Source organism: Tamandua tetradactyla, chromosome 5, assembly GCF_023851605.1.
Source record: "Tamandua tetradactyla isolate mTamTet1 chromosome 5, mTamTet1.pri, whole genome shotgun sequence".
In the NCBI taxonomy this organism is placed as follows: domain Eukaryota; kingdom Metazoa; phylum Chordata; class Mammalia; order Pilosa; family Myrmecophagidae; genus Tamandua; species Tamandua tetradactyla.
In genome coordinates, this window is record NC_135331.1 from 89,499,186 (window position 1) to 89,513,051 (window position 13,866).

Consider the following 13,866-nt stretch of genomic DNA (forward strand, 5'->3'; position numbering starts at 1 on the left):
CTGAGAAATCTGCAACAAAGTTACTTGAACTAATAAACAAATTCAGCAAGGTGGTGGGATACAAAATTAATGTGCAAAAATCAGTAACATTTCCATACACTAGCAATGACCTAACTGAGGAGTCAGTTAAGGAAAAAAATCCATTCAAAATAGCAACTAAAAGTATCAAGTACCTAGGAATGAACTTAACTAAGGATGTAAAGGACTTGTACACAGAAAATCTATATAACATTGCTAAAAGAAATCAAAGAAAACCTAAATAGGTGGAAAGATATTCCCTGCTCATGGATAGGAAGGTTAAGTATAGTTAGGATATCAGTTCTACCCAAATTGATCTACAGATTCAATGCAGTACCATCAAAATTCAAACAACCTCCTTTGAAGACTTGGAGAAGCTAGTCATCAAATTCTTAGAAGGGTAAGAGTCCCTGAATAGCTAAAAGAATCCTAAAACAGAAAATGAGGTGGGAGGATGAACATTGTCTGATTCTAAAACTTATTATAAAGCCACAGTGGTCAAAACAGCATGGTACTGGCACAAAGAGAGAGGTATTGACCAATGGAATTGAATTGTGAGTGCAGAAATAGACCACTAAATCTATGGTCAACTGCTTTTTGACAAGGCCTCCAAATCCACTGAACTGGGACAAAATAGTCTTTTCAATATATGGGCATGGGAGAACTGGAATCAACAGCCAAAAGGATGAAAGAGGACGCCTACCTTACACCCTATATAAAAATTAACTCAAAGTGATCAAACACCTAAATATAAAAACTAGTACCATAAACCTTCCAATGGAAAATGTAGGGAAACATCTTGAAGATGTTCCTATACTTTAAACTTAAAGTACAAGCAACAAAGGAAAAAAGATAAATGGGAACTCTTCAAAATCAAATGCTTTTGTGCCTCAAAAGACTTTGTCAAAAAGGTGAAAAGGCAGCCAACTCAATGGGAGAACATGCTTGGAAATCACACATCAGACAAAGACTTGATATCCTGTATATAAAAAGAAATCATACATCTCAACAATGAAAGAACAAACAACCCAATTATAAAATGGGCTAAAGATATGAATAGACATTTTTCTGAAGAGTGAATGCAGATGGCTAAAAAGTACATGAAGAGCCACATGCATGAGACATGAAATAGGTTGGAGCCCTGGGTACAGAAGTCCTGGGGTACAGATGACTCAAGAGGTGGCAGAAGAAGGGTGAGGAAACTAAGAAACTCCCACAGACCCATCCCTATTTTTTCTGGTTTCTTCTACTCCCTGCTCTTATGACAATAACAAAAGGAAGCAGAAAAGTCAGATTAGACTTCAAGTAAATATACAGCTAAATATGTTTGGCAGAGCAAAAGTGAAAAAAAAAGAAACCTGCCCCAGACCATGTTGTCTATAGAATGCTCTAAGGGTTCCTAAACAATGAATTTATACATAAACTTTGGGAAAGTAATTTATTGGTGAGCAGTGGGAAACCACCTATAAGGTTTCATTTTCTCCCTGATTTTGTTTTAGCTGTCTTAATATATATATATATATATATATATTACATGATTAATAAAAAAAATATGAAGTGGTTCTTATTTTCATCAACTATAAGGGAAATGCAGATCAAGGTTATTATGAGATTCCACCTCACACCTATAAAAATGGCTGCTATTAAACAAACAGGAAACTACAAATGTTGGAGAGGAGGTGGAGAAATTGGGACACTTATGCACTGCTGGTGGGAATACAGAATGTTACAGCTGCAATGGAAGACAGTTTGGCAGCTCCTTAGGAAACTAAATATTGAATTGCTGTATGGCCTGGCAATAGCACTACTCAATATATGCCCAGAAGAGCTGAAAGCAGTGACATATACAGACATTTGCATACTGATGTTCATAGCAGCATTATTCACAATCACCAAAAGATGGAAACAATCCAAGTGCCCATTAACAGGCAAGTGAATTTACAAAATGTGGTAAACACATACAATGGAATATTGCGCAGCAGTAAGACAAAATGATGCCCTTGAGCACATGACAAGATGGATGAGCCCTGAGTACATAATGCTGAATGAAGTAAGCCATACACAAAAGGTTAGATACTGTGTGACTCCACTATTATTACCACGGTAAAGGTAAAATCAGAGGCTTATATACACAATATAGGGAACCTAGAGATACATGGAAGCTAATGAAGTTGAACTCAAATGTAAGGGAATAGATAGAAGTGAAGAAGATTCTTTAGTGGGTCTGTAAGTAATATTATCATAGTGAAGGTGAACATGACTGAAAAGGGTTGTACAGACCCATGTGTCCCACTGATTAACACTACAAATATAAAGTTCTTGCATGAACTAAAAAAAAATTCCATTAGATAACAAAAGCAACAACAAAAAAATCAAAAAAACAAAAAGCAGACAACTTTTTTTTTTTTTTGGCAGTGTACTAAAAGTTGTGTTCAAAGTTTATTTCAGGTCACAGAGAATATACAGACTAAGACAACAGAAATAAACTGATTTGTTTGGAGAGAAAGTAATGGGAGTCCCCTTCCTGACAGCTGTTTGAGTCATTTGAAGGTTATGGTGTGGAAGAAGTCATAGTTTTCAATATTTCAAAAAAAATTATGGAATTATTTTCCAGATTTGTTGCCAGGTATTTCTGAAAACCTTTCAAGGTGCTCCAGTGGATTTCTGTATTTGTTCCTTTAAAATCAGGATACTCTGCCTTTGCTCAGGAGGCAGCATGGCAATATGATCTGCAGTCAATTGAAGAACCTCCATAATCAAAGCAGCCTTCTCATGATCTTGTGGAGTGATTTGATTCTGCCCAGGAGTACAGTCACCAGGCTGGTCTCCACCCTGTATGCTGGCTATTTGCATGCCTGCTCCCTGTATGACTGGGGCCTGTCTTGATCCCTGGGGACCAACTGCCCCCATTTTTATTGGACCAGGACCCTGGATTCCACTAGGCACAGGGCCTCTAGGGCCAGGGATTGGGCCCTTTGTATCCATGCCTCTGGCTTCCATCCCTCTGACCTCCATCACATGGGCCTCCATTGCAGGTGACTCCAATCCTCTGGCATCTAATCCTCTTAGGTCTGGGCTCCACTAATGGCCCTCCTCTCATGTTGTGTGGGGGTGGGCCACAGTTGTCATGGCCAGGGAGATGGTGCATGGGTGGCCTGAAGGGGTGGCCCTATGTACCCTTTAGGCTCTACCTCTCCAGTTACAGTAAGTAAAGTGCCACCACATGGGCCATTTAGAGTATCTCATAACAGACCTCATGGAGTTGTAACAGTGGCAGGCAAGTGTCCATGCTGCATAGCTGCTCTGGGATCTTGCATTGGTACTTGTCCCTGCTCCAAGGACAGAGGTCTACTTCCAGGCATTCCAGAAGCTAAGTAACTAGGATCAGGTCCTGTTACAGTAGTTGATATTTGCTCTGGTGCTGCAACTCCACCCTGCACAGAAGCCTGCATCAGAGGAGGTGCACCACTGACATGCATTCCACCCAAAGACTGGGCCTGAGTGGCCTGAGGATTTTGCTGGTTCATTGACACATTGGATCCTGGGCCAGACCCAGCAGCATGGATTGGCTGAGGGTTGCCTGCAATCATTGTTGGGATATTTGTCTGGCACTGCAGAATTTTCAAGGCAATTATCTGGATCCACAGTTCTCTCAGCAACTGTGCTTGCAACAAGGCATAAGCCAGTTGAGGGTTCTGAAGCAACATGTTCCTTGCTTCCTGGGGTCTATTCTGGACACAAAGTTTCATTTGTTTCATCAGCTCAAACATCTGCTCTGGTGGAAGATTGGCAAATGCATTACTAATGGATTCAGGAGCATCTTCAGGATTGATAGTCTCTCCATAAAGTGACTCAATGACTCTTCGGCCCTTCTTTGTTCTTCTCACTGGTAGCACTGTCCGCTCGAAGTGCTCTCCCACTGAACTCATGCCCATTCAGATTACACATGGCACTAAGGGCCGTCTCCTGGTCTTGGTATTCAGAGAAGTCACAACCCTTTGGTTTTCCTGTTTCCCTATCACATGCCAACCTGAAACTAACAACAGGTTCAACCTCAGAAAAGATGTCCTTTAAGAGCTCTTCAGTGGCTTGTTTTCCATGAACACAGAACATAGCAGTCTTCTGCAGGACCACATACGGTCAAACCCGCCATCACTCTCTTCCAGCCCAGACTTAATTTTTTAACAATGACAGCATATTCTCAAATATAGTTTTAATGGCATTGCTTTAAATTATATAGAATTTATATATATACATATATTTTTAAGTGTTATTCAAAATCTAAAAGGGATTAGTTCTTAAAACCAGTTAATGAATATGAAAAAAACTATTGGTTAGATCAATTATGTTATAGCACAGAATGGTAAAGAGATTGTCAAACATACGCACAAATGTATACAAGTATGTGTGTTCCAGTAAGTTGGAACTTTGATGAAAACTATGTTTATAGTATTTGATACTTTGAGAATGAGAACACATTGAAATGGTAAAGGCAAAAGAAAATCTGATCGAATACTTAAATATTTAAATGCTTAATAACTGCCCAAAGGAAAAAACAAGTTCTGCTTTTGTTTTTCTTCTCATTTTAAAACATATTTCTGAATCATTCTTACTACCATTTTCTCATTTTAATCATTCAAAAAGGTGAAGGTAAAGTGAATTGTGTATAAGTTCCATTTCTTTTCAGGGTGATTAAAGCAGGCTGTTGATAGATTTTTTTTAAAAAGACTACTATAGATCAAATCAAAACATATGTCTAAAAAAGTGAAGACATGGACATAAGATATTTGTCATATCAAAATAATGCATTTCTGATCATTGATTATATAAATTTCCATATGTTCTTTTTTATTTTTGAATTAGTGCCAGATAATCTTTAAAACTAAATGAGATACTTTAAAGGAATGAATCCCTATGAAATAATGGATCTAGACATTGAGGATCAGTGGTTTCTAACATCACAAAAAAGAGACAACCAGACATTATGTGGCTGTTATGGAAAATACCACCACCACCTATGAATTAGTCTTGCCAAAAATATCCAGCATGAATCTGATCATGCCTCAAATCTAAGTACTAATTTACAGAAAATGCAGAGGGCAGGAAGCAGGTTAAACCACAGCACAGTAATGCATTCAGCAAAACTGAAACACTAAGAAACTCTACAGGACAAATAACCCATTTTCTTCACCAAAAAAAAAGAAAAGAAAAAGAAATGGAGGGGAAACTGTTGTTTAAAAGATATTTTTAAAGAGACACAATTAATTATAATATATGGACCTTATTTGGGTCATACTTTTAAAAAAAGTACTTATGACAATTATGAGACAACTGGAGGCTCAGCCACTTACATTAATTTAGTTGTGATAATGGTTTTGTGGCTAAGATGGAAAAGGGGAGACTTGTCTTTTGATAGTATTGGCTATTTATGGATAGATAGATTTATCCATAGTTAATGGATTGAATAAAAATATTAAATAATATATGTGTAAATACCTAAGCTCTAAATAATTGTATAAATTATAATTTGTCCATGTATATATATAATTAATTTTAAAAAAGATTATCTCCAGTATTTTAGAGCAGCTAGAAGTAAAAACCTAAAATTGTGAAATTGTAACCCATGTTACAAACCCATGTCTGAAGTATGTTCTATAACTAATTGTGGTGCTGTGCTTTGAAATTTATAGCTTTTATGTATATATGTTATTTTTCACAAAAAAAGAAGGAAAAACAGTCGATTGTGATGATAAAAAAGTATTTAAGCTCTCTAGCCTCCTATATTCTGGAGTAGCTAGAAGGAAAAATATGAGGGGATCTGTCCTGTAACCATGTGTTGAAGAGTGCTTTGAAAACTATTGGTTTTTTGTCTTTGCTTTGTATATATGCTATACCATGCAATTAAAAAAAATTTAAAAATAATATAAATAAAATAAAAATTGAGAAATAAATTTGGAAATAGCTATTTATACAATTTAAGAATGCCTAATCAGAAAATTTTTATTACAAACACATAGTACTGGCTCAAGTTAATAAAACTATTCTATACTTGCTTGACTCATAAATATAGAATAAAATAACCATACTGGTGTTCAATGAGAAGGAGGGGTAAGGGGCATGGCATGTATGTGTGTTTTCATTTTTATTTCTTTTGGTGGAGAGATGCAAATGTTCAAAAAATGATCATGGTGATGAATACACAACTATGTGATGAAAAAAAAATCAGTTATTCTAGGTATTGATGTAGAAAAATCTCCAGAATATATTGTTTAGCAAAAACATCAAGGTACAGAACAGTATGTACAGGATGCTGTAGTTTGTATGAGAAAGGGTGGGGATGGGGAAGAAATAAGAGAGCCATAATATTTGCATATAGTTGCAGAAAAACTGCTAGAATAAACAAGAACCACTAAAAATGGGAAGAAGTGGGGGGGAGAAAGGCAGAAACAATAATACTGTATGTGCTTGAACACTCCTCTATGTGTGATTTATTATGCACACTTTGAATCACGTAAATCCATTGCCTACTCCCAAAAGAAAAGTACAATTTTAACAATTCCTTTAATTTGGAAGCTAACTGAACCATAGCAACTTGGCAATATAATAACACAGAAAAAGACATTTCAAGAGACTTAGCATCCTTAATGGGATGCATTCTAAGAACAGTAAAAATATACTCCAATTAAAATCTTCAACTTTTTAAAGTTTTTTAAGCGCAATTTTATTGAGAAATAGTCACACACTATAATCCATTCAAAGTATCTTTAATGCAACTTTATTGAGATATAGTCACTCTGATGTTTTTAACTCTAAAAGTTTAAGCTTCTCTCACAAGTTATATTTTTGTAGCATGATCTGTATTGGAAATTTTGAAAGTACAGTATTTTCTCTTGTAAATAGGTTAAGGGAATAAGTAATTATGTTAATGTAAGGAATCAATATTTTTTAGTATAAGAAAAGAGATACAATTATATAATCAAAGAAATAAAGTTAAAACAATAATGTTAAAAGTGAAAAATTGATATGCATTCATGATTTTCTAAGTGTATATTTTTGTTCTGTCCACTGAATCAGACTAGAAAGCATGAGCACCCCTGGTGTCCGTGTTGTGTTCTCTAATACCATCCCACATCCGTATGGACTAGGGCTCTTTGGAAAAACTACTGATTCCACATCCCAGGGAAAACCATTTTCAAGGTGAGCCTAGGACATTTTTTTGTCTTAAAAAGCATGAAAAAGATCAATGGAATCATGTCAAAAGGACACAGGTGCTCGCATTGACCAAAGTTATGACAATTTGAGCAACTAAAAAGATTAATAATTACATTGTATTGAAAACATTGAATCAATGAGAAGTCATTACTTCATAATACTCAAAATAAGAGTAAGCTAGGAAATTGCAGTTATTTTACCATTTGAGGGAACTATTAAAATAATTCCTTACTTTAAGTATGCAAACAAGATAGGATTTAACAAACTAATATGACTGCTGAATCATTAAATTGATATCTCTTTTAGTCTCCAGTATCTTAGAGTAGCTAGAGGTAAAAACCTAAAACTGTGGAATTGTAACCCATGTCAAATTGAAATATGTTCTGCAACTAATTGTGGTGCTGTGCTTTGAAATTTATGGCTTTTTGGTATATACGTTATTTTTCACAAAAGAAAGAAAGAAAAAAGTCAATTGTGGTTAAAAACAATATTTATTCTTTCTAACCTACTAGACTATGGTGCAGCTAGAAGGAAAAATCTGAGATAATGGTATGGTAGCCCATGACAAACTCTGGGATATGTAACTGCTTGTTGAAGGGTGCTTTGAAAATTATTGCTTTGGATGTAAGATCTAGGAAACCATTTTATATAAGATATTTCCTATTACAAGTTTTATATAAGATATTTCCCTACATTTTCTTCTAAAAGTTTTATAGTCTTAGATCTAATGTTTAGGTTTTTTATTCATTTTGAGAAAATTTTTGTATAAGGTGTGACATATGGATCCTCTTTCATTCTTTTGAATATGGATATCCAGTTCTCCAAGCACCATTTATTGAAGAGGCTGTTCTGTCCCAAGTGAGTTGGCTTGACTGCCTTATCAAAGATCAATTGTCCATAGATGAGAGGGTCCATATCTGAACACTCTGTTCAATTCCATTGGTCAGTATATCTATCTTTAAAACAGTTCCCCACTGTTTTGACCACTGTAGCTTCATAATATACCTTATAGTTGGGTAGTGTGAGACCTCCCACTTCATCTTTCTTTCTCAAGATACTTTCAGCTATTCAGGGAGCACTGCCCTTCCAAATAAATTTGGTTAATGGTTTTTCTATTTCTGCAAAGTAAGTTTTTGGGATTTCAACTGATACTGCATTGAATCTACAGGTCAATTTAGGTAGAATTAACATCTTAACTATATTCAGTCTTTCAGTCAATGAGCACAGTATGCTCCTCCATTTATTTAGGTCTCCTGTGATTTCTTGTAGTTTTCTGTGTATAGGTCCTTTGTAGCCTTAGTTAAATTTATTCCAAAATATTTTATTCTTTTGGTTACAGTTGTGAATGGAATTTTTTTTCTTGATTTCCTCCTCAGATCACTCATTACTAGTGTATAGAAATACTACTTATTTTTCAGTGTTGATCTTGTACCCTACCACTTTGCTGTACTCATTTATTAGCTCTTGTAGGTTTATTTTGGATTTTTCGGGGTTTTTTACATATGGTATCATATCATCTGCAAACAGTGAAAATTTTACTTCTTCCTTTCTAATTTGGATGCCCTGTAATTCTTTTTCTTCTTGAATTGCTCTGGCTAGAACTTCCAGTGCAATGTTGAATAACAGTAGTGACAGTGGACATCCTTGTCTTGTTCCTGATCTTAGGGGGAAAGCTTTCAGCCTTTCCCCATTGAGGATGATGTTAGCTGTGGGTTTTTCATGTATTCCCTTTATCATGTTGAGGAAGTTCCCTTCTATTCCTATCCTTTGAAGTGTTTTCATCAAGAAAGGATGTTGAATTTTTTCAAATGCCTTTTCTGCCTCAATCGCGATTATCATGTGGTTTTTCTGCTTTGATTTGTTGATATGGTGTATTACATTAATTGATTTCCCTATGTTGCACCATTCTTAGGTACCTCGAATAAACCCCACCTGGTCTTGGCGTAAAATTCTTTTAGTGTGCTACTGGATTTGATTTGCAAGAATTTGTTGAGGATTTTTGCATCTATATTCATTAGACAGATGGGTCTGTAATTTTCTTTTCTTGTAGTATCTTTGCCTGGCTTTGGTATGAGGGTGATGTGGGCTTCATAGAATGAGGTAGGTAGCCTTCCCTCTTCTTCAGTTTTTTTGAAGAGTTTGAGCAGGATTGATAGCAATTCTTTCTTGAATGTTTAGTAGAATTTGCATGTGAAGCCATCTGGTCCTGGGCTTTTCTTTTTTGGGAGATTGTTAATGACTGATTCAATCTCTTTACTTGTGATTGGTTTATTGAGGTCGTCTATTTCTTCTCGAGTCAAAGTTTGTTGTTCATGCCTTTCTAGGAAGTTGTCCATTTCATCTAAGTTGTCTAGTTTATGAGCATATAGTTGCTCATTACCTCCTTTTATTTCTGCAGGGTCAGTGGTTATGTCTCCTCTTTATTTCTGATTTTGTTTATTCACATCCTGTCTCTTTTCCTTTTTGTCAACCTTGCTAAGGCTCCATTAATTTTATTGACTTTCTCAAAGAACCAACTTCTAGTTTTGTTGATTCTCTCTTGTTTTCATGTTCTCAATTTCATTGATTTCTGCCCTAATCTTTGTTATTTCTTTCCTTTTGTTTGCTTTGAGGTTGGTTTGCTGTTCTTTCTCTGGTTCTTCCAAGTGAACAGTTAATTCCTCGATTTTTTTCTTTTTCTTTTTTTTATATAGACATTAAAGGCAATAAATTTCCCTCTTAGCACTGCCTTTGCTGCATCCTATAAGTTTTGATATGTTGTGTTTTCATTTTCATTTGCCTTGAGATATTTACTGATTTGTCTTGTAATTTCTTCCTTGACCCATTGGTTGATTAAGAGTGTGTTGTTAAGCCTTCATATATTTGTGAATTTTCTAGCCGTCTGCCTTGTATTAATTTCCAACTTCATTCCTTTATGATTTGAGAAAGTGCTTCACATGATTTCAATCTTTTATAATTTATTGAGACTTGCTTTGTGACCCAGCACATGGTTTGTCCTTGAGAATGATCCATGAGCACTTGAGAAAAATGTGTATCCTGCTGTTCTGGAGTGTAATGTTCTATAAATGTCTGTTAAATCTAGATTATTTATAATAGTATTCAAATTCTCTGTTTCTTTATTGAGCCTCTGTTTAGATGTTCTGTCCACTGATGAGAGTGGTGAATTGAAGTCTCCAACTTATGGTAGATGTGTCTATTTCTCTTTTCAGTGTTTGCCTCATGTATTTTGGAGCATTCTGGCTCAGTGCATAAATATTTATGATCATTATGTCTTCTTGTTGAATTGTTTCTTTTATTAATACATAGTGTCCTTCTTTGTCTCTTTTAACTGCTTTACATTTGAAGTCTAATCTGTTGGATATTAGTATAGCTACTCCTGCTCTTTTCTGATTGTTTTTTGCATGAAATATCTTTTCCCAACTTTCACTTTCAATCTATTTTTGTCCTTGGGTCTAAAATTAGTCTCCTATAAGTCCTCTGAGTGAGAACTCATTTGTAAACAGGACTTTTAAAGATATTATTAGTCAAGGAGTACTCAAGCTGAATGAGGGTGTATCTTAATCCAATATGGATGAGATCCTTATAAACAAAGAACTTTGGATATGAGAGAAGCAGCCTCAGGAGAATCCAGAAGCTGGAAGTCAGAAAAGAGAAGACACAGCCATATGCATTGCCAAGTGACAGAAAAGCCAAGGGACCTCAAAGATTACTAGCTAGCCAGAGTATACTGACTGGGAGGAAGGAAACCTTCTATTCTCTAAAACTGTAAGCTAATAAATGCCTGCTGTTAAGCCAACCTGTTTTGGTATTTTTTTCAGCACCCAAGACACTAATACAGGTATATACCTAGAAGTGGGATTGCCAAAAAACTAGTAATTCTAGTTTTAACTTCCTGAAGAACTGCCAAACTATCTTCCACAGTGGCTTCACCATTTTACATTCCCACTGCAATGAATGAGTGTTCCTTTTCTCCACAGCCTATCCAATGCATTATTTTCTGTTTTTTTTTTTAATATTAACCATTCGAGTGGGTATGAAGTGGTACCTCGTGATTTTGATTTGTAATTCCTTAATGGCTAATTAGCATCTTTTTATGTGTTTATTAACCATTTGTATATATTCTATGGAGAAATGTCCATTTGTCTTTTGCCCATTTTTCAAATGGGTTACCTGTCTTTTTGTTGTTGAGTTGTAGGATTTATTTATGTGTTGTGGATAGTATACCCTTATTAGGATGTTATTTCCAAATTTTTCCTCCCATTCTGAAGGTTACCCTTTAATTAAAAGCAGTTTTAGAGTATTTTCAAAGTCCCCTTGGGGGAATGGTAAGAAAGGGGGAAAATTCAACTTCCCCAAGTGGAGAATTCTTGATATTCTCACAAGCAGTGGGGACAACCAAAGCAATAGGCTAAGCTCCCAATCTAGGGGTTTGTTCATATGAAACTTAACCCCACAAAGGATAGGTCAAGCCTACTTAAAATTAGGCCTAAGAGTCATCCCTAAGGGAACCTCTTTTTTTGCTCAGATGTGGCCTCTCTCCAGCCAACACAACAAGCAAACTCACTGCCCTCCCCCTTGGTGTGGACCTTCCTGGCAAGATGGGACAGAAATCCTAGAATGAGTTGAGACTCAGCATCAAGGGATCAAGAAAGCCTTCTTGACCAAAAGGGGGAAGAGTGAAATGAGACAAAATAAAGTGTCAATGGCTGAGAGATTCCCAACAGAGTCAAGAAGTTATCCTGGAGGTTATTCTTATTCATTAAATAGATAACACCTTGTTAGTCAAGATGTGGTGGAGAGGCTGGAGGGAACTGCCTGAAAATGTAGAGCTTGCTCCAGTAGCCATGTTTCTTGAAGGTGATTGTATAATGATGTAGCTTTCACAATGTGACTGTGTGATTGTGAAAATCTTGTGTCTGATGCTCCTTTTATCTATCTTATCAACAGATGAGTAAAACAAATGGAATAAAAATAATAGGGGGAACAAATGTTAAAATAAATTTAGATTGAAATGCTAGTGATCAATGAAAGGGAGGGGTAAGGGGTATGGTATGTATCAATTTTTTTCTGTTCTCTTTTTATTTTTTTTTCTGAATTGATGCAAATGTTCCAAGAAATGATCATGATGATGAATATGCAACTATGTGATGACATTATGAATTACTGATTATATATGTAGACTGGAATGATCATAATAAAATACATTTTTAAATAAAATAAATCTCAAAAAAATCATGACATCTGTCAATAGTGAAAGTTTTACTTCTTCCTTTCCAATTTGGATGCCTTTTATTTCTTTTTCTTGCCTAATTGCTCTAGCTAGAACTTCTAGAACAGTGTTACATAGCAGTGGTGACAGTGGTCATCTTTGTCTTGTTCCAGATCTTAGAGGGAAAGCTTTCAGTCTTTCACCATTGAGTATGATGTTAGCTGTGGATTTTTCATATATTCCCTTTATTATGTTAAGGAATTTCCTTCTATTCCTATTGTTTGAAGTGTTTATGTCAAGAAAGGATGCTAGATTTTACAAAAGCTTTCTCTGCATTATGTTAATTGATTTTCTTACACTTTTGCATACCTGGGATGAAACCCACTTGACATAGTACACATTTCTTTAAATGTGTTGTTGGATTTGATTTCAAGTATTTTTTTTTTTTTGGCAAGGATTTCTGCCTCCATATTCATGAGAGATATTGGCCTGTTATTTTCTTTTCTTGTAGTATCTTTATCTGGCTTTAGTTTGTCTCATAGAATGAGTTAGCTAGTTCGCTCCTCTTCAATTTTGTGGAAGAGATTGTATAGGACTGGTATTAATTCTTGTAATAATTGGTAGAATTGACCTGTGAAACCCTCTGGTCTTGAGCTTTTCTTTGGGGGAGGTTTTTGTGACTGTTCCAATCTCTTTACTTGTGATTGGTTTGTTGAAATCTTCTATTTCTTCTAGGATCAATGTATGTTGTTTGTGTGTATATAGGAAATTATCCATTTCATCTAGGTTGTCTAAATTGTTGCCATAGAGTTGTTTCACAGTATCCTCTTATGATCTTTTTTCATTTCTACATTTCTGTGGGTTCAGTAGTCTTGCCCTCCCCTCTAATTTCTGATTTTATTTATTGCATCTTCTCTCATTTTTCTTTCTCGGGTGTGCTGGTTTGAAGCTATTATATACTCCAGAAAAACTATGTCCTTAAATCTTCATTCAATATTGCTGGGTGGAATCTTTTTATTGTTTCCATGTAGATGTGACCCACCCAACTGTGGGTAGTAACTTTTGATTAGATGGTTTCCATGGAGATGTGTCTGTACCTATTCAAGGTGGGGTTGCTTACTGGAGCACCAGGGCCACCAGAGACCACATAGCCAGAGGGCATTGGAGATGAAGAAAGAAAATGCCCCTGCGGAAGCTGTTGGAGAAACCTGGAGAGAAAGCTAGCAGACATTGCCATGTGCCTTTCCAGTTGAGAGAGAAACCCTGGACATCATTGGCCTTCTTGAACATCTTTCCCTGGATGCCTTAATTTGAACATTCTTATAGCCTTGCCTTAATTTAAACATTTTCATGGCCTTAGAACTTGTAAACCTGCAACTTTATAAAGTACCATTTATAAAAGGATACCCTTTATACAAATTCTGGTA

The 13,866-nt window shown here is 35.7% G+C and overlaps 1 pseudogene; it reads right to left on the reverse strand.

The window, feature by feature from the left end:
• Positions 1–2,661: 2,661 nt before the first annotated feature.
• On the reverse strand, positions 2,662–13,588 carry LOC143683233 (cleavage stimulation factor subunit 2 pseudogene; annotated as a pseudogene).
• Between the last annotated feature and the right edge of the window lie 278 nt (positions 13,589–13,866).